At 40.3% G+C, this 23,266-nt stretch overlaps 1 protein-coding gene across 1 annotated transcript in view; it reads right to left on the minus strand.

Moving 5' to 3' along the window:
• LOC126457522 (CCAAT/enhancer-binding protein zeta) overlaps positions 1 to 23,266 on the minus strand; it is a 222,367-nt gene that overhangs the window by 37,435 nt on the left and 161,666 nt on the right. The window lies entirely within an intron of this gene.

Below are 23,266 nucleotides of genomic sequence, written 5' to 3' on the forward strand. Positions count from 1 at the left end.
CACATTCAACTCATTTAAGTCTTGATAATCTGCCATTGCAGCAGCAGTAACTGATCTAACAACTGTGTCAGGCACTTATTGTCTTATATAGGCATTGCAGACCGCAGAGCCGTATTATGCCTGTTTACATATCTCTGTATTTGAATACGCACGCCTATACCAGTTTCTTTGGTGCTCCAATGTATCTTGCAATTTACAGTACAAAATGACTGGGAAACCCTACACCAATTCATTCCAGTTCCAGATATTTTCTGAAGCTAAAATAATGTTGAAAATAGATATTTTGTGGGTTGGGTGTGCTGAAGATTTGAAGAACTTTGCAACCTACTTTATTATAGCGAAGCAACTGAAATGAGGAGAGAATGTATAAGACTACGATATTGTGCATGCACCACCAGAAGTTAGTGGACATTTAGATGCATAAAAGATCAGCTTGTGAGCAAAATCAACATTGCGCACACAAAATGGCTGAATTAATAGAAGTGCTGGAAACTATTAAGTAGTGGAACACTGAACCGAATTCAGTTGGTTATTCATCAGTTTTGTATTTTAAAAAAATAAATATAAAAAGAGAGAGAGAGAGGGGGGGGGGGGGGGGGGGGGGGAAGGAGTGAAATACTGAAACTGCATATTTCACTAACCTGTATGTAATAACCTGAATTTGAACTCCTATCTGCACCAACATGAACCATCCTAGTATATGAAGAGCACACCCATTTGATTTCATTGCATAGACCGCATAGGGCATTACAAAACATTAAATCAATATGAGACTGGCTTAGTGTCCATGAAAAAGTGGACAGAATCATTAACCTAACTGACATAAATCTTACCAAACAAGAAAAGAGCCTACTAGAAAAAGGACCAAAACACAACATTAACACAAACATATCATACCTAACAATAGAAAACCTCATAGCAGAATCGGAACACATTATAAAGGAACAAGAAAGATTGAGCACACCAAATTTTAATGCAAACTTGACAAGAGAATTAGTAGCTGCAGAAGTAACACAGATAAACAGATCACACAAATCCACAATTATTTCTAATCATAGAACATCAGAGGAAATCACAGCCAACAAGCTAAAATAAAAATTAAAACTGAACAACACCATAGTAATAAGAACAGACAAAGCGAATATTACTATAATTATGGATGAAAAAGAATGCATGCAAAAAACAATAGATTTTCTGAAAGGCAACAACATCACAAAACTGACCAGTGACCCAACAGCAAAGTACCAGAAAAACATTCAACAGACACTGAAAAACATCAAAAATACATTCTCAAAAGGCCAGGTAAAGAGGATAACATAAAAATCCAAAAGCACCCACCCTAAATTCCCTACCAAAGGTTCTCAAGGATAATATCCCATTAAGGCCCACCATCAACTTCCGAAATACTCCATCCTACCACCTAGCCCAACAGACACACACACGACTAAAAAAATAGTACACTTTTGAGAACAACAGGAACCTGGAAAACTCAAAGGAATTAATTGACACAATCAAGAACATACACATAGCAGACACAGCAACCCTCATATTATTTGACATCAAATCAATGTACACTTGTATTCCAATAAACGAAACAATCAACATCATCACACAAAGATTAAAACAACAAGGAAACACACCGGACACACATCTCAATGAAATAAAAACCATATTCAAGACCATAACACCACAAAATTATTTTGTATTCAACAAAGAATTTTATTCTCAACATGAAGGGCTGCCAATGGGATCACCAATTAGTGGCCTCCTAACTAACATATTTATGAACAACCTGGAGAACATAATCTTCAGACACATAATAAAACCAAAAAACTACAAAGTTGTATACTAGTACCGTCATGTCGATGACATAATATGCCTTACTGATTAACCATATACATACATAGAACAGCTGTACAATGAAATAAACAACTTACACCCAAAAATTAACTTCACATTAGCAACAGAAACTAACAACACACTACATTTTTTAGATCTCACCATACATAAAACAAACAACACACACAACTTCACAATATTCAGGAAACCAACAACCACAAGCACCACCATTCACAACCTATCCAACCACCCACTGACAAATAAGCAAGCAAACTTCAGATTCATGCTCCACAGAATAAACAGAACACTTGTGAACACACCCGCTGAACAAACAACTTCACACAAGAAGTAAACACAATAAAACAAATAGCAGTAGAAAATGGTTATGCTACCCATATGGGAGACAAGTTAAATTAAAAAGTATGTAAACAGTACAAAAATGAACAAACCACGCGCGCACACACACACACACACACACACACACACACACACACACACACACACACACACACACATCCTCACCCAACACAGAACGACACCAAACACAGAACAACACCAAACACAAACAATGACCACACACAAGACACAGCAGAGCAACAACACACACAAACCGAAATGGCACATACTCACCTACAATAACAAGATTGTTCATAAAATAGACAACATATTAAAGAAACAGGGACTCCAAATAGGATAGAGAAAAGAGAACACAACACAGAAAAAGATCAGAACACAAGAAACACCCACAGATAAATTTAACAGATCAGGAATATATGAACTCACATGCAACACTTGTCAGTCAGTGTACATAGGGCAAACATGCAGAAACTTCAAAACCAGATATTCAGAACATTTCAGAGCTTTAAAAAGCAACAGCTCCCACAGCACATCTGCTGACCACCTTATAGCCCACACTCACCACCCAACTACAATAGAAGCAGACTGACCACTGGGGAAAACTTTCACATACAGAAGCCAATAGCAGAAGGAAAACAGGTCATAAATGAATACACTAAACTCTGCAAGGGCACACTATTTAACACATTAAAGGAACTTTACAAAAAAGACAACATAAACAGATAAAGTAGTCTAACCCCCCCCCCCCCACCCGCCACACACTCACACACACACACACACACACACACACACACACACACACACTAAAAAACTAAAAATGGATACACTACACTCTGCAAAGACTCACCATTTTACACACAAAAGGATCACCATGTAAAAGACAACAGCTAAGAAGCACACACACACACACAACGATAAAATGTAAACAAAATTCAAATTTGGCGCCAAACTCACTGGTAAACAAATGAACACTGACTGGGCTGGGACACACAACAACCACAATTACACTGTTTTGGTGAAGTACAAAGTGCTTTTATGACCTTATTTGTGAAAATACATGTAATATTTACATGTGCATCATGACACCCCACCATGATGCTGAGAATAAAAGGGCTTGCCAGATGAAAATGTAAGTAAAAATGAATATAGGTGCAAAATATCACAACAAACTAAATCAAACAATGGAAAATCCAGGATGGAATGTAACAATACCATAGAAGGAAAGTGGCTACTCACCATAAAGCACAGATGCTGAGTCGCGATAGGCACAACAAAAAGATTCACACAATTTTATCTTTCGGCCATTAAGGCCTTTGTCAGCAGTAGACATATGTACACACATGCGCGTGCGCGCACACACGCGCACACACACACACACACACACACACACACACACACACACACACACTCACGCAAATGCAACTTGTACACACATCTGCAGTCTGTGGTTTTAGCTCTCTGAGACTGCAGACGTGTGTGCAAGTTGCGTTTGTGTGTGTGTGTGTGTGTGTGTGTGTGTGTGTACTGCTGACAAAGGCCTTAATGTCTGAAAGCTATAATTGTGTGAATCTTTTTGTTGTGCCTATCATGACTCAGCATCTCTGCTATATGGCGAGTAGCAACTTTCCTTCTGTGGTATTGACAAACTAAATTATGTTTAGATGATGGGTTAACTCTCAACAAAGTTCCTCATCAACATCGTTTGGTTGCAGATGACAAGCTACCTGCAATAAATAATACACAAGTGGTCCTGAAAAATCATGCACACCAAGCAGGGGTGGCTCCTGTATAGGTTTGCAGGTTTGTGCTACCCCCAAGGAATAATTTTGTTCAACTGTGTTTGCCTTCTGAGCATTCTATACTAGTGGAGAAGTAGCACACCGTTTATCTCTTTTGAAATGCCCGAGCTCCAAGCGCTGAACGCAGCGGAGTTGGACGGAATGTGCCGGCAGCAACAGCAGGTTGCACTGTGGCTGCAAACGCGGACTTGGGTGTCTCAGAGGCGGTGCAGGGGAAATGCTTGGCATCACTGTACTCGTATGCGGGCCTTGTGCGTATAAGCATCTCACCTGTGCCACCCTGCCAGCTGCAGGAAGAGGACCCGAACTCTTCCAAAGGGAAACGGAACTATCCGATCTTCGAACAAAGTGGGATTCTCGCGCCACCTTACCAGTTCAGGTGTTGCTGAGAGCGAATTAACTATTTCCTGCACGTTGTGTTAGTTATTTTAGCGTGTGCTACTGTGAATTTTGAGGCTCAAGTGACAAGCGAATACCTGAAATAATGAATCAGGTAATTTCATTGCTCTCTGAACCCTTCAGTTCATGTAAGTTTGAAGAAAAATTAGAAATCAAGAGGCTAGGTAGGCCGACTGCTTTAACAATTTCTCAGACCGTTAAAACAAAAAGTCACCAATTCAGTAGGAAATTTAACTCTGAATTGTACAACAAGCATGAATGGCTGTGTGCTTGCGACATGAAAAATGCCTTATTTTGTTTTCCTTGTTTATTATTTGGTGAAGATATTTTCATGGTCTACACACGGAGTCTGTGACATTCAACACCTCCATGACAAAATTAGAAAACACGAACTTCTTCAGTCGATGTAAATAACATTTTGAATATATCAAGTCAAGGCAATGTAAATTAGACAGTGGGTACAGAAGGTCTGTGGCATTACACAACCAGAAAGTTGCCAATAATAGGTACATATCGAATCTAATTATTAACTGTATTCATTTCTGTGGTGCGTTGGAAATTGCGCTTAGAGGACACGACGAGACTGAATCATCTTCCAGTCCTGGTGTTTCTCATTCCTTGATTAATTAGAATTAGACTCGGTATTAAAATTGCATTTAGAAAAAGCTACAGTTTTCAAAGGAACCTCAAAAACCATCCAGAGTGAACTCCTCCAGTGCATGCTTCAAGTCTGCCAAGAGGAAATTAGAAAGGAAATTAAAGGTGCTGAGTTGAAAGATTTTGGGACTTCATAGCACCAGAAAAGTCTTTGGCAACATCCATCATCGAACAGATAAATAATCATTTGGGGAATTGTCCACATAAGCCAATAGCACAAACATATGATGGTGCAACAGTCATGAGTGGTTCGTCACGTGGGGTGCAGGCTCTTGTTAAGGAAACGTTTCCCAACACTTCATACATTCATTCCTATGGCCACCAGTTGAATCTCATTATGCTTAAAGCCGCTTCCATTAATAAAAATGTGCGAATATTCTTCACTAAACTTCAGGGACTTTGCAGCTTCTTTTCAGCATCTCCTCTCACAGAACAGCAGTTCTCGATGAAATAGTACGAAAACAACTGCCACGTTCAGTGCGTACTCGTTGGAATTTTCAGTCAAGGAGCGTCAATACCATTTTAGAATGCAGGGAAGATATTATCACGTGCAAGAATAATACTAGCCGGGGGAAAAACTGTGTAATGAGAACACGATCCTGCAAGCCTGGGGCTTAGTAACAATTTTGGAGGATAAAAAGTTCATTTTTTGGCTTTCATTTTTTCATAAAATCATGATCCATGTGGATATTTTGTATAACCAGCTACAAAAAAGGCATATTGACCCAACTTACTCACACAGTCAGCTGACAACTTTTGAGCATGAAATTGCGAACATTACGGAAGGAGTGAGCGAAAATTCAACAGATTTACAGGAGTACCATAAAAGAGGGAGAACTGAAGATGGGGCAGCAATGTGTAATCTACTGCGGGAGGTAAAAGAAGTATGTGACGTCGTAAGTTACGAGGCAAAAGAAAGATTCAAGTTCACTGGACACCTAGTTGCAGCCTCTCTCTTTCTACCAGAGAAATTCGCTACTTGCTCTTCCAGTTTTCCAGAAACTTATTTCAGAGCTGCTACTGAATGCTACTCTTTGATCAGAACTCTCTGTTATTTATGGAAGATAGGAGTTCAAAATCATGTGTGGAGCTTTGAGCTTTCTGGATTACATAACAGACAATAATCTTTGTGATACACTGATTGAATCTGTGAAGCTCCTGAAAGCGATAATTACAATTCCAATGACCACATCAAAAGCAGAACGTTGTTTTTCTTCACTGAAATGCATCAAAATCTTCTTGCAGAATACTATGGACCAAGAAAGACTATCAGCACCCGCAATTGCAGACTTCAATCAAAGAGTGATTGAAGGATTTGCAAATATGACGGAAAGAAGAATAGAGTTCCTGTACAAGTGATCACCACCACATCCAAGTTCAGAGATATAATCGAACGGCGCTAACATCAGTCCTGCTGAATAAGGTTATTAAGGCATCCCTACCACTTTTTGAGTACATAGAGCTGCAGTTGATTTTAATTCCTTTTATTCTGCAAAAGTAATAGTTTTTTCTGTGTACACCTTTTGGTTTTATTATGAGTAGATGTAGGAGTGACACGAGCGAGTGGTCTGTTTATATCAGGCATTACAAAAACATTGAGCAGTGTACTGATTTTCTCTCTTTTGTTGATGTTTTCCTTCATGAGTAAAGTGCACCACCACCATCTTCTTTGGTCACGAGCAGCCACTGACACCAAGTGTAAAGGTATCAACAAAAAGAAACGAATTATTGTTTGAACTGAATATCCATATAATTTTGTAATCATTTAGTAAAAATGTTTCACATTACAGATTAAATAAACTGGAAATCCACTGATGATGGCACAGTGGTGCTGAAACATGTTTGGGAAATTGAAAAAAAAACGGTGTTTTGCATAACTGGCAGACCTTACATCCAACAATTTTAACTGCAAACATGGTAAACACAAGGAGCTGCAAATCTAAATGATGAATATACTGAACACAGATAGACACACATACAGCCATAATACACTCTGTCCTACCGCCACCCCTTACCTCTGCCCCAAACACACCATCTCCACCTACATCTATACTGCTGTGATGTGTGAGGCAGAAGATAACTTTTATTATATCATATACTGATGTTTCTTCCTGTTCCATCCAAGGATGAAATGCAATAGGGATGTCTGCTTGTACACATCGGTGCCACCTATTATTTGTTTAATTTTATGTGCACTCTCTCTACGGAATAATCATATAGGAGTCTTATGAGAAGTGAGGCATATTTTTTCAACTGTCTGTCTGTTAAGATTTTTCAACATTTACACTCTCTGACCAGTGAAACAATATGACCACCACCACCACCACCCTTCCTCACACACAATAACAGTCTTTAGTTACTATGACCTACTACAGGTCCCATACCATTGAGCAGTATTCTAGTACGGCCATACCACTGTTTATCACACAATTTCTTCTGTAGAGAAACTGCACTTTCCCTGTGTTCTACCAATTAATCACAGCTTGCCACTTGCTTTACCTACAACTGAACCTATGTTGTCATTCAACTTTGTATCTCTACACATTGCTATTCCCTAATATTTTTATGACTTGACTCTAGTTGTACCTCACTAATCATGTCATCAAATGATACTTGCCCTTACTTTTCATAAAGTTTACAGCTGTGCTTTTCTTTCTGTCATGAACTAGTTATTAGTCATTGTTCCAGACTATTTTGCTGAGATTCAACTGAATACTGCCATAATTTTTACTGATAGAATTTCACTGTAAATAACGGCAATACCTGTGAAAAGCATAAGATTGCAGTTTGTAGTATGCACTAACTGTAGCTCATATTCGTAAAACGTGAACAGCAACAAACCTAATTAAAGTGCCCTGAGGCACACGAGATATCACCTCTGTGTCTAGAGATGATTATCTATTCAGGATAATATATATAGCGAACTACCTGTCATAACATTTTCAATCCAGTCACAAATCAGTTTAGATATGACATAGGAATATATTTTCATTAGAAAGAAATCACTGACGTACTGAATCAAAAACTTTCTGAAAGTTTTGAAACATAGAATCAACTTAGTTTGCTCTATCAATGTCACTGAGGATACCATGTGAGAAGATGGACAGTTGAGTTTCACATGATCAGTGTTTTCAGGGCTCATGCTGATTGCTGTGGAAAAGATTCAAGGTAGGACATACTTTTTAAATAAGAATATGTTAGATGAGACAGAGCTGGCTCCAGGGATTTTGCTGCCTAGTGCTAAAATGTCAAGTGCCAGCCACCCCCCCCCCCCCCCCCCCCCCCTCTCACAGAGCTTGCATTTTCAAACATACTCAACCTTTCCAAAAAGTTATTCATCCATAAAATTTCACGTATAACTCTTACTCATATGTCGTTTTGCCGTAAATACTCCTTGAAGGCCAGTGCCAGGTATGGGGGCCCAGTCAGTGGAACAGAAGTGAAACATTTACAGTGTAATACATCCTGCGTTACAAATCCAAAATTAATTATATCAACCAAAATTAAGTTATGTCACTAGCAGAGTATATAACTAAGATCTCTTCACTTTTTCTTGTTTCCTGAGGAACAGTGTGAGACCTGTAGCGATCAGAATAGCTGAGTACTGCACTGTTGGCGGTATCACTGGAGCTTCTGCTATACCAAGCGGAAAATCATAGGATAGTGAGTGATTTACATATAAATGTTTTATTCGTTGGAAAAAGTGTATAAACAGCCAGTGCCTATTTAGTGTGTCTATAGTACATAAATAAAAACAGCTGTGTTCGGATGTCAACAAGGTGTGTTTTCCGACACACCATGATCACAATTTGTGCCTCAAACAAGCAGTTTTGAAAGCACTTTAATTTACTATCAGAAAAGTAACAGTTAATCCCTATATACAGTTATTGAAATGAGAACAGTGTGAAATTTGATGAAACAGGATAAATAGTTCATGCAGTGCAGTTTAGTTGCTTTAGCTCCTAAATATGGTTTGATACCTTTTCTCCACATGATCTTAATATGATACATTTTTTACACATGAACTTAATATATAGTGCTTATGGCTCCATCACAGAGACAGAAAAGAGAAAGAGGAAAATTTTAAAACAAGTTACAGAGAAAGTAAAAAAAAAAAAATATTTAGAGGAGTGTGGCAAGAAGAAAAGGATGTAAATAGTATTATGGCAGATTCAACGGGGAGGGGGTGGTGGAGGAAGAATTCCATGCATTTTTCCACATGTAAATGCTGCTTAATCATAATGCCTGGTTTCAAAGGGCTATGACATGTGACAGGCAGTGCATATTTTACTTATTCTTTATTTATTTACTAGCGCAGAATTCCAGCATTGCCCAGGTATTTATTTATAGCTGTGCATCCACGTGCATACCACACAGCATATGGCCTTTTGCTTAATGTTTGTAACATCATATTTCCAGAGCCGTGTACACCGAGCGAGGTGGCGCAGTGGTTAAACACTGGACTCGCATTCGGGAGGACAATGGTTCAATCCCCCGTCCGGCCATCCTGATTTAGGTTTTCCGTGATTTCCCTAAATCGCTCCAGGCAAATGCCGGGATGGTTCCTTTCAAAGGGCACGGCCGACATCCTTCCCCGTCCTTCCCCAATCCGATGAGACCGATGACCTCGCTGTCTGGTCTCCTTCCCCAAAAACAACCCAACCCAGAGCTGTGTGTCGCACATTGTTATCATTTTGTAGGTACATTCAATAGTATATGTGGATACTGTGTGCAATTGTGTAGCAAATGGAGTTAGCAGCAATGAAGTAATAAACTTAAATGTCAGGCACAATGTGACAGTTTTTGATGCATCTCACTGGTTTGACATCATATCTCCTGAACTATTAGTTGTACAATGGTGCAATATTGTAGGCACATCCAGCAGAATATGTGGATATTGACCATGACATTTCCTGTAAACAGACTTAGTAGCAAATAAGTAATAAACTTAGGTGTCAAGCGTGTGATGTGGCAGTTTTCACACATCTCACTTACTGTGATGTCATATCTTATGAACTTTGTGTCATACAATGGCATAATTCTGCACTTACGTTCAGTGGTACGTGTTCATACTGTCTCGTGAATACAGAGAGAAGCAAAAAAGTAATAAATTAGAATGTTATGTCTTGGGCAGTATTTTTGCTGTATGAAAAGTGGAAAAGTACTAAGCAATAAACATATTCCTTTCATCATTTTGCAGGGGGTCGTAAATGAGAAAAAAATCCATAAAGGTTTGAAATTTTTCATGCCCACCCTGTTCCTTTTGATAGTTAGGTGGTTCTTAACCCCACAGCAATTGTTGTCTGACAGTAAGGTATATGTGTACCCTGTTTGGGTGAAATCAATCCAGTAGTTTAGAAGGAGATGTGGAAAAAAAACACACACACACACACAAATATATATACACACTACTAAACATCATGATGGTACAACGAGAAAAATCTCATTACCCCGGGCCCCAGTCAATAGACAGGGATCGTCGTGAGCATCGGATTCTGGGGGCTCACGGACATCATGAGAAGAATAAGAGCTTCCCTCAAGACCAAACGCAAACACTATATTGGTACACTCAACATGAACACACTGATGAAGACAGGAAAGATGAAACAACTCACAGACACTCTCAAAAAATTTCAAATCAAAATATGTGCACTGCAAGAAACATGATTCACAGACAAAGACCATTTCAACATGGAGAACTTTAGAATATACAAAGGAAAACCATCGAGACAAATGAAAAACCTACAGATTTTTGGTACAGGATTTGCAGTACACAGGTCCATCACGGTCAGCATAATTGACTTTTTGTCACCAAACGAAAGAATCAGCTCCACCACAGTGAAATCAGCCAACAAATCCTACACAATAATCAACGCACATGCACCGACTAATGACTAAAACAGGAAAAACCTGGACGAAATTGATGACTTCTGGGCGACAATGGAAGAAACTATCAGGAAAATTCCTGCACATAGAGTCGAAATAATACTGGGAGACTTCAATGCTAAACTCGGAAAAGAAAAGATATACAGACATACCACAGGAAAACATATTCCACACAAGGACACAAACAAAAATAGAAAATACCTGATAGACTTTTGCAAAAGCCACAACCTCGCCATTATGTCAACAAAATTCAAGAAATCAACACGGAAACTTACCACATGGAAATTCCCCAGCAGAAAGCAAGAACAACAAATCAATCGCGTAATAGTCCAAAAAGACTCACAAAAAGAAATTTTGAATATAGACAATGTGAAGGTTATTCGACTCAGACCACCACCTACTACAGATCAGGATTCGTCTTTTACCCAAGAAAAAGGTCCAGAAGAACAAAATTGTTAGACCAGATCCAGAATACCTTACTTTAAACCAGACACAAATGGAAAACAACAACAAGTTGAGGTTAAGGCTAGAAAAGTTGTGGAACTGATAGATGTGTTGGAGTTTTAAATTCTGCAGTACATCAGTATGCTCTGGAACTCAGAAGTCAAACAACAGTTTGGCTGTTATTCTTTGTAAAGATGCACAGTTGGCTTGTTGTCATTGCCTCATACAGATCTACACAGCAGTTAATGCAAAGCCAGTACATGACGTGGCTGCATTCATCAATGGTCCAGCATCTGATATGGTAAGATACACCCGTCATGCAACTAATTAAGCAGGAAGCTTATGGATGCACAAAATAGGACATGCAACTGTGAACATGGAACTTTTCCAAGAATGATATGCATGGGTCAAGCAATTGGACATATGTTACTCACTGTAGAGAGTGATAAAGAGTATTCGAATCCTAAGCAGAGACTGTGATTTGGTTTCTCTGGTCTAGGGTGACAGTCTGTAATAACAGTAATAGAGAAGTGATTGTTTGGAGTTCTTAGTGAATTTGTTTTTCTGATCATATTTTTACCATAGATTCCTTGGCAAATAAATGTTCCCAAGAATTGTGGAAGGAAAAAAGTTTCACTGATTCACAGAACTCCTATCATACGCAGGCTGGCTCTAGGGAGGGGTGAACCATGCCACTGCCCAGGGTGGCACGTTTTTGGGGGTAACAAAATCTTAATTTTTGATATGGTTAGAGAAGGATAAATTAAACAAGACACTGGAAACTTTGCACAAATGAAGAATTGTGGGAATAAGGTGGAAATATAAATCATTCCTAAAATCAAGTGTTTTACCGGAAATTGTCTACGATATTGTGAATCAGATGACAAACGAAGTGCTGGAGGTGGTCACTAAGGGTGCATCTTTCAAAGTAGCAAAAGTTGCTTGTGGCAATGTTGCCAACTCACTTTCTACCATGCATGTACACAACAGTTTAAAAGTACCTACATCAGCTTGAAAGCCTCTAAGAAGTGGAAATATTTATAATAAATAAATAAAGAAAAATGTCAGCATGTGGTGGCCTACACACACAGCAGTCTTGAATGTCTATAGCAGTGCTGCTTTACATATTATTATTATTAGTGGTATTTTGCCCTTAAAGAGTGCAGTTGGACTAAACTACAATGCCAATTCCTTTTGCTGTCTTCCCCGCTGCCCAAACTTCCCTCATTCACTCACTGTGTTTCTGTTTCCGGTCCTCTGTCCATGTTTCTTGTCGGCTTCGTGTCTACGGATTCATCTTGATTGCCTTTTTGGTTGCCCATATTTCTTTCATCTTCTGGCTGCGATCTTGCTTGCGTTCTTCGGCCCATTTAAGCCTGTTCTTTTGTCACAGTGCGTCTCGTGTAGTTTACTTTTCTTAATAGTGTTTCTGAATTTTATTCTGTTGTTTATTGTGTCTGCTGTGATGTTGAGTTGCTTCAGGTCATTTTTTACCTCTGACACCCATTTGTTGTTTCTAGTGGTTACCCAGTCAAAGATCTGTTTGGTCAGTCTGTATGATGGCATTCTGTATAGGTGTCCATAGAATTTTAGTCCGCATTTTCTAATTTTTTCTGCGGTTGTCTCCGTATGTTTGTGTAGTTCCTCAGTAGGTTTCTTGATCCATATTCCATTGTTGTTGGTTGTGCCAAATATTTTCCTAAGTATTTTCCATTCTACTTTTTCTAGTTGTCCGATACATGTATACCCTAGGATTAGTGTGGTCTCTGCTGCATATAGTGCCTCGGGGAGCACCCCCGTGTCGTAGTGGCGTAATTTGGCTTTTTGTGAGTTAGACTTCTTGTTGTAATGATTCCACACTACTTTTTATGCCTTGTCCAGTTTAGTTTTTCTTGAGTTTTGAGTCTCTGTTATGTCCTTTCATTTGTAGTGTTTCACCGAGGTATTTAAAGTTTGCCATTTTGTAAATCGTCCCGTACTTTGTGTTCATAGATGAGAGTTTCTTTGTGCTCATAAACTGTGTCTTATCATAAGATATCTGTAGTCCAGTTTTGGAAGCGATTTCGTGTAGTTTTTCAAGAGCATCTTTTGTTTTGTTTATACCTTTTGTGACAATCGACAAATCGTCTGCAAAAGCCAGGCATTTAATCTGTAGGTTTCCTAAGGTTATCCCCTGTTGTGATATTTCCCATTCTTTTATTACCTTATATAACACTAGATTGAAAAGGAGAGGTGAGAGGCCATCGTCTTGTCGGACACATGTGCAAATTTCAAAGGCCTCTGATAGTTCACCACAGGACTTTACTTTGGAGGTCGTGTTGGTGAAGGTTTCCTCTATAATAGTCCGTGTTTTGTTGTCTACTTCGTATTCAGCTAGAATTTTGAAGAGAGTTTTCCGGTTGACAGAGTTCTGTTTGTGTTGTAAAATCACTTTCAGGTTCCAAATTTGTTCCACACAAGACCGCTCTTTACGGAAACCTGCTTGGTATTCTCCAATCAAATGGTCGGTCTGGCATTCTAGTCTGTCAAGTAAAGCTTTAGAGAGTATCTTGTATGTGAACGGTAGTAGGGATATTCCTCTGTAGTTGTTCGGGTCAGTCTTGTCACCTTTTTTGTGTAGTGGATGTATCAGAGCAGTTTTCCAGTCATCAGGAATTTTCATGGTCTCCCAGATATCTTCCAAGATCCTGTGGATGTGTTTGGTGAGTTCTGGGTCTTGTAACTTCCAGATTACCGTGATGATGCCGTCTTCTCCTGGTGCTCTACAATTCTTGAGTGACTTGATTATTTCTTTAACTTCTTCTACAGTTGGAGGTACGTGCTCGTTTCTGTCATCATTTCTTCCATAGGGGGGTTTGTGTTGAGCAGTTTTTGAAAGTCCTTTGCCAGAATGTCACAACTGTTTTTGGTATTGGTTTCTAGGGTTCCATCCAGTCTTCTGAAGCACAAGTTGGATGGTTGACATCCAGTCATATTTTCTCTGAATGTTCTGTAGAAGTTTCTTGTATTGTTCTTCGTGAAGTCCGATTCGATTTCCGTCAGTTGCCGTTTATCATACTGTTGTTTTTCACTGCGAATGATTTTGCTTGATTGTTTCTGTGTTTTCAGGAAGTTCATCCAATTCTCTGGGGATTTAGGGCTACTAAATTTTTTCCATGCACTGATTCGTTGGTCAATAGCTTGGTCACATGTTTGGTTCCACCAACGGTGTTTCCTTGTGCATGGTGCTAGTGCTGGTTTCATGACCTCTCAGATTCTTCCTGAAAGTTGTGTCCAGTCTTATACAACATATTTATGACTCAGTTCAGTATCCCTGTTGTTGTTGTGGTCTTCAGTGCTATGACTGGTTTGATGCAACTCTCCTCACTTGTCTATCTCTTCAACATGACATGAATTGTACCCACCTGCTTACTACAGTTACACCTGGAGCTCACTCTACAATTTCTCTTTTTCACAAAACTTTTTCTTCTTATCACTAGTTTGTATTTTATAATCTCAGGACCTTGGCAGTTATCAATTATTTTGCTGCCCAAATACCAAAACTCATTTACTGCTATTAGTGTCTCATCTCCTGATCAAATTCCCTCAGCCTTGCCTGATTTGGTATGTGTACATTACAATAACCCAGTTTTACTTTTATTGATGCCCACCTTATGACTTTTTTTCAAGACACTGTCCATTCCATTCAACTGTTCTCCAAGTTCTTTGACATAACTACAATGTCGCTGGCAACTCTCAAAGATTTTATGTCTTATATTTTCCCTTTTCACATTTCTCCTTGATTTGATTCACTGCTTTCTCGGTGTACAGATTAAATAAAATCTGGGATACATTACAACCCTTCCTTATTTCCTTCTCAACCACTGCATCCCTTTCACTTTCTTTGACTCCTATAACTACAGTCCAGTTTCTGTACAGGTTACAGACATTCTATTGGGCCTTGAATTCAGAATCTCAAAGACTGTACTCCATTCAACACTGTGAAATCCTAAATCTACAAATCCTATAAACATAGATTTGCCATTCTTCACTTAGTTTTCTAAGCCATAGGGACAATATTCTACTTCAACGTTACACACATACTCCACAAGGCACCATATGTTGCATGGCTGAGGTTGTCTTGTACCACTGTTAGTCATTTCCTCTGCTGCTCCACTCGCAAGTGAAGTGATAGGAAGACAACTGCCTATGTGCCTCTATATGAGCCCTAATTTCTGTTGTCTTAATTTGAACTGTAAATTCCACAGTTTCTGATGATAGTCTTCTTAAACTGAATGCAACTGGTCAATAAAAATATTTAGTGTGACTTGTGGCTGTCCTGAAAAAATTATTTTCTCAATAGTATTTCGTGAAAGGAATGTTGTCTTTCCTCCAGAGATTTCCATTTGAGTTCATGGAGCATCTACATAATACAAACGGCCTTCAAAAAAGTTTTGCACAGTCGTCTCTAATTTTTTTATTTTTTGCAGGAGGAGAGTGAAATTTTTTGTGAACGTACTTGGAACATTTAGCTATAAGTTGGCGTGTAAAAGTATTTTCTTTTATTTACAGGTGAGCCATAATGGACCATGAAGAAGATGTCAGGTTGTGACAAAGGTCAGTGATAGAGTTCCTCTTCAAGACCAGCGATGACTCTGTCAATCGATTCGCATGAAGTTGCTCCCTGTTTATGGGGAGGACACAGTGCATTGCAACAGTATCCTGCGGTTGTTACAGATGTTTAAAGAAGGTGATTTCTCTCTACTGGACAATCCACGATGAGGTAGACCATTGACGGCAGTGAGTGATGTGAATAAGGAGACCACTGATCAAATCACACAAAATGACAGATGTGTGACTACATGACAGCTTGCTGAAATGACTCGTTTAGTCATTTGGTAGTGTTGTATCACTGGTACAGTCACTAGGGTACAGAAAAATCTGTGCACTTTAGGTGGCTGGATTATTGACAAAAGAAATGAAAACGATGAGGAAGAATGTATGCGAGGGTCTCATGAAAACCTTTACTGAAGAGTGGAAACAATGTTTTGATGGCACCATTACCCAGGATGAAACATGGTTGTTTTTGTCCAAAACTGAGAGCAAAACCCTACCTTCTACCTTCTTCCTAAAATTCACAAACCCAATCATCCCGGCCGTCCCATTGTAGCTGGCTACCAAGCCCCCACAGAACGTATCTCTGCCTACGTAGATCAACACCTTCAACCCATTACATGCAGTCTCCCATCCTTCATCAAAGACACCAACTACTTTCTTGAACGCCTGGAATCCCTACCCAGTCTGTTACCCCCCGGAAACCATCCTTGTAACCATTGATGCCACTTCCTTATACACAAATATTCCGCACGTCCAGGGTCTCGCTGCGATGGAGCACTTCCTTTCACACCGATCACCTGCTACCCTACCAAAAACCTCTTTCCTCATTACCTTAGCCAGCTTCATCCTGACCCACAACTCCTTCACTTTCGAAGGCCAGACATACCAACAATTAAAGGGAACAGCCATGGGCACCAGGATGGCCCCCTCATACGCCAACCTATTCATGGGTCGCTTAGAGGAAGCCTTCTTAGTTACCCAGGCCTGCCAACCCAAAGTTTGGTACAGATTTATTGATGACATCTTCATGATCTGGACTCACAGTGAAAAAGAACTCCAGAATTTCCTCTCCAACCTCAACTCCTTTGGTTCCATCAGATTCACCTGGTCCTACTCCAAATCCCATGCCATTTTCCTTGACGTTGACCTCCACCTGTCCAATGGCCAGCTTCACACGTCCGTCCACATCAAACCCACCAACAAGCAACAGCACCTCCATTATGACAGCTGCCACCCATTCCACATCAAACGATCCCTTCCCTACAGCCTAGGTCTTCGTGGCAAACGAATCTGCTCCAGTCCGGAATCCTTGAACCATTACACCAACAACCTGACAACAGCTTTCGCATCCCACAACAGAAGCAAATAACCAGAGCCACTTCCTCATCTCCTCAAACCCAGTACCTCCCACAGAAGAACCCCAAAAGTGGCCCACTTGTGACAGGATAGTTTCTGGGACTGGATCAGACTCTGAATGTGGCTCTCCACCAGGGATATGACTTCCTCAAATCCTGCCCTGAAATGAGATCCATCCTTCATGAAATCCTCCCCACTCCGCCAAGAGTGTCTTTCCGCCATCCACCTAACCTTCAAACCTCTTAGTTCATCCCTATGAAATCCCCAAACCACCTTCCCTACCCTCTGGCTCCTACCCTTGTAACCGCCCCCGGTGTAAAACCTGCCCCATGCACCCTCCCACCACCACCTACTCCAGTCCTGTAACCCGGAAGGTGTACACGATCAAAGGCAGAGCCACGTGTGAAAGCACCCACGTGATTTACCAACTGACCTGCCTACACTGTGAAGCTTTCTATGTGGGAATGACCAGCAACAAACTGTCCATTTGCATGAATGGACACAGGCAGACAGTGTTTGTTGGTAATGATCATCACCCTGTGGTTAAACATGGCTTGGTGCACGGCCAGTACATCGTGGCACAGTGTTACACCGTCCGGGTTATCTGGACACTTCCCACCAACACCAACCTGTCAGAACTCCGGAGATGGGAACTTGCCCTTCAGTATATCCTCTCTTCTCGTTACCCGCCAGGCCTCAATCTCCGCTAATTTCGATTTGCCGCCGCTCATACCTCACCTGTTTTTCAACAACATCTTTGCCTCTGTACTTCCGCCTCGACTGACATCTCTGCCCAAACTCTTTGCCAGATCTCTGCCCAAACTCTCTACCTTTACAAATGTCTGCTTGTGTCTGTGTATGTGCGGATGGATATGTGTGTGTGTGCAAGTGTATACCCCTTTTTTCTTCCTAAGGTAAGTCTTTCCGCTCCCGGGATTGGAATGACTCCTTACCCTCTCCCTTAAAACCCACATCCTTTCGTCTTTCCCTCTCCTTCCCTCTTTCCTGATGAGGCAACAGTTTGTTGCGAAAGCTTGAATTTCATGTGTATGTTTGTGTTTGTTTGTGTGTCTATCGACCTGCCAGCACTTTCATTCGGTAAGTCACATCATCTGTGTTTTAGATATATTTTTCCCACGTGGAATGTTTCCCTCTATTATATAAATATCTAAATCAAGTATTCAAGAAATTCTCTAGAATGTTTTGAAGAACAGAACAGTGTGTAGAAAGTTCTTCCTGCACACCTTGACTCCTGAACAGAATACAACACACTAGGTCGCCTGCCATGACATGACTAAAATGAAATGCATGGACAGTTCTTTCCTGGAAAAAATAATCAAAGGTGACAAGACTCAGTGTTATCAATATAAACGTACCATTAAATAACACCATGCCAAAATTCACATAAAAGTTCAACACTTTGAGAACATAACAAATAAGCAAGTCAATGTGGTGCACGAGCTGAACAACATCCCACATAAGTATCTTTCTGACAGTTTCATATGGTTGTATGAAAGTTCTGTATGTTGCACACAAGTGACTGGGGAGGGAAAGGAGGGGGGGGGGGGGGACTATGTAAAATGCCTGCAGCCCTAAAACTGCCAGCTTAACTTTAATCTATTTTTGATTTTTCATTAATCCAGATAGACTCAAAACTTTTTAGTGTGACAGGATATGAGTTTGTTCCATTTCATATTAGCTCAAGCGTTCATACATTTTTCTGGAATCCAAACTGACCTCTTCCCAGTTTGACTTCTACTAACTGTTCCATTCCTCTATGGTTAATTCATGTTATTCCTTTGCAAACATGACTTATTAAACTAATAGTTCAGCAATAATCACTCCTCCTTTCTTGAGGTCAATAGGTATTTCCGATGTCTAATACATTCTGCATACCACTGCCTTGTTTCAACTTAAGCCTTTCATCGGGCTGTCAAATTATTCTCCCAGTTCTGTATTCACCATCTCATTTCGCGTTCATGCACTTCTTCTTTCCTTTCTGTAGTGATGTCTTCAGGTTTCTTTGCTTTATATAGTTCTTCTACAAATTCCTTCCAAATTTCAGTCTTACTTTCTTTTATTATTTGGCAAGGTGTGTTGCTCTGTACAAAATTACAGTGGTAAGTATTACAACGTATCTTGAGGCACTGGAAGACTAATCAAGACCTTCTGCCTTGACCTCAGAAACTGTTTTCATGGACTTTCATGAAGAATTACACACAGCATCAATTATTGTTCCAGCTACGGACCACTGCTGATTTATCTACATTCTGAGTAGCCAGTTCACATACACATTACAGGTAAATTGAAACTTCTCGGCAGATTAAAACCGTGAGTCAGATCGAGACAGGAACCTTGCCTTTTGCAAGCAGTGATCTTACCAACTGAGATAATAGTAAGTTGAATGGCGCAACAGCTTGGTGCTAGTCTTTCAACTGGATACCACTTCAGCAACTTCCTTGAACCTGAGTCAATGGTGCCCAATTTTCCCATTTGTTCACCCATCATCAATGTATTAACTGGGCCCGACATTTGCTTAACTCCAGTGATCAAGGAAGATCCCGCGAATCAAAGGTTGTAAAAGTCATTGGGACCAACTGAACAATCCAGGTACAACTCACAATGTTCCCTCACAGCTCTCTCTCTATCAACACCCCTTTCAAGATAGCGCACACACTGCAGCAGAGTAGAAGATTCATTCTGATGAGCAGTCCATTTTCTGAAACTTCCAGGCAGATTAAAACTGTGTGCCGGACCGAGACTCGAACCCAAGTTCGAGTCTCGGTCCAGCACACAGTTTTAATCTGCCAGGAAGTTTCATATCAGCGCACACTCCATTGCTGAGTAAAAATCTCATTCTGAATCCATTCTCTAATTAAAATCTTGTAAAAAATAGACATAATGAAACATCAATACGGTTACAGAATGAGATACTTAACACGTACACTAATATAAAAAGTAAATGTACACCAGTAATATAAAGACTATCAAAAAACCAATGAGAGGTGCCTGAATGACAAAAATGACACAAAGTAAGGATTAGAACACAAATAAAAATACATTGACTATCAGACATAAACATTTGAGATAACATCTGTTGTCACTTCAAAGTGCTATTGTTAGGAACAGTTTTGCCTGTACAGGTGACCGAGAGCTGATAAAGTTCCCTGCCACATACAGGGTTTGTATAAAAAGTAATGAGATTGATTTTTTGCTGACACGACTGTACTTCACAGTGCACACTCCCCTGGGGGGTTTGGTGGTGGGGGGTGTCTGGACGAAAACGTGTGGCATGCCAGTCACCTGCGGACTCTTGTCTCAGCAGCACCGTGCATTGAGTGGACACGTCACAAAGTTGGCGATTGTGGTGCAACATGCAGCAAACGATCGAGCAACGTTATGCCATCAAGTTTTGTGTGAAACTAGGGAAATCAGATACGGAAAGGTTGGATATATGTTGGCAAAACTACAGTGATGATTGCCTGTCAAAAGCCCAGGTTTTTAGGTTGTGAAGAGCTTTAAAGAGAGCCAGGAAAGCACTGAGGACGAGGACAGCTCCAGACGCCCGTCAACCAGCAAAACTGATGAAAACATCACCCGAGTGCGTATTTTATTGAACACTGACCGTTGGATGAGTGTCAAGATGATAGCACATGACCTCAGATTTGATAAAATGACAGTGCACATCATCACCAAAGAATTGTCAATGAGGAAGATCTGCACCAAGACGGTCCTGAATATTTCGTCAGATGTTCAAAAGCAAGCACATGTGAACGCCTGCCAACACAATCTCCAGAGCCTTGAAGTTGATTCTGAATTTTTAGATAACATTATCACCAGAGATGAAACCTGCATGTTTCAGTACAACCCGAAGACAAAGGGTATGAGTGCTGAATGGCACATCACAACATCCCCACGTCCAAAAAAGGTGAAAGGTGAAGGCCAAGCTGATTGTGTTTTTCGATGTCATGGGCATGGTTCATCATGAGTTTGTGCCCCAAGGCCAAACTGTCAATGGTGCTTTTAACTGTGAAATGATCAAGAGACTGAAAGCCAGGATCCATCACTTGAAGCCAGCCATCACCGATGATTGGAAGCTGCATCATGACAATGCGCTGAGTCACACCTCCTTCATGATGGCCAGCTACCTGGACAAGAAAGGGATTCCAACGATTCCCCAGCCCCCCTACAGCCCTGATGTGGCCCCACCAGACTCTTTTTTTGTTCCCCAAACTAAAAACTTCCCTGAAAAGACACCATCACGGGACCCTGGAAGAGGTCCAAGCTGTCACGATGAGGGCTTTGAAGGCCATCCCAGACTCAGCGTTTGAAGAATGGAAATATCACATGCAGCACATTTTTGACTCTCAAGAGTCGTATGTTGAGGAGTACAAAGTGGTTGTAGCGATAACTACAATAAATTTTGATTCACACGCTCAGTATCATTACTTTTTATACAAATCCTGTACTCTCCATTGTCAAATACAACGGACCACGGGGAAGATGATGTTATAGAGCAATCTGTACGGATAGTTTGGGTTTCAGCTTGAGTAGGGTTTGAGGTTTTGGTCATATTTTTATGAAAGACTGAGAGATGATGCTGGAAACGAGAAATTCTTAGAATGTTGGAAGAAGATGATTTTGGGGGAAGCAGAAGAGGGCACTTTTGGTATTTGGGTCAGAACTACTATAGACAGGATTCGACACCCATTCTGTTGGTTGTGGGTTGAGACTGGATGGTGAAGTGATATTTCTAGTTGTATTTATGACTGAATGAGGGGAAATCTTTTGACTAGGACAGTGTGACTGAATTTAAGGATGGGTTAGGAATTAGAAAAGAATGAATGTATCAGGATCAGAGAGAGGTATGGATTAGAGGTTTACCACTGAATGGTGGTCGAGATGACACAGTGTCGGTGTTTTATTATGGTTATGGCTATGCCTGTGTGGGAGGTGTGTCATGATATGAAGGCCAGGCTGGGCTTGTTGGCTAGATGTTATTGGAGATGGTGTTGTGAATGGTATTTGTGGGAGAGGTGGAGAGGGGCACCACTGTTGGGCCACAAGGTAAATGAATTTAAATAGAGATAGGAACTGTCAGAATTGGTGACTGGCAGAGGCAATGTACAGATCAAGGACATGGTGGGTAAGGGCTAAGAATGGATAAGTCTGGGATTTATGTAGGGACTGTTGGAAGGATGGATTGCAGACAGAAGTGGGAACTTCAATACCGAAAATTAAGCACAACTGGAGGAAAAATACATAGGAATTTAGTTTGGCTACAGTGAAAACATGCTTGCAAAAGGAAAAAGGAGTGTAGGTATCAAGGTCTATGGTTAGGGGGCATGAAGATATGGCAGGAGGGGGGAGGGGGGGAGGGGGGGGAAGCAGAGCTAACTTAGACTGGGGAAGGTAACATCATGAAATAGACACAAGACTAAATCAAGGTGTAGAGCTTCTGTACACAGGCAAATTGGCCACTGGGACAATGTGTAGAAAATATTAGACAGTCAAAATAACTTTACAATGAGGTATAGTCATTCAATGCTCTGTAAGGGTTACTAAAAAGAAAATAAGACAGAAGAAAATCACTAAATTGAGAAAAACAGTAGCCAAGCAAGAAAACTAGCGGGAAAACAATTGCCACACAAATATGGAATATTGTTCAACAATTAGAGTAGACTGCCAAACAATGAGAGATCACTACTACTGAGTAAGGATGAATGAATACAGAGAAACGATCACCAAAAAAAGAAATGAGATCACTAAACAGATAGAAAAGAATCACCATACAAGGAAAAATCATTGTGGAAGGAAAATGAAATGAAAAAAATTACTGTACAGCATTTTTGACCAGGAGGCCCCATCTGTGGTTGTCAGGCTGCCTAGTACAAGTCTTTTTATTTGATGTCACTTCAGTGACTTGTGCTTCG

The sequence above is a fragment of the Schistocerca serialis genome, chromosome 2 (genome assembly GCF_023864345.2).
Source record: "Schistocerca serialis cubense isolate TAMUIC-IGC-003099 chromosome 2, iqSchSeri2.2, whole genome shotgun sequence".
NCBI classification, from domain to species: domain Eukaryota; kingdom Metazoa; phylum Arthropoda; class Insecta; order Orthoptera; family Acrididae; genus Schistocerca; species Schistocerca serialis.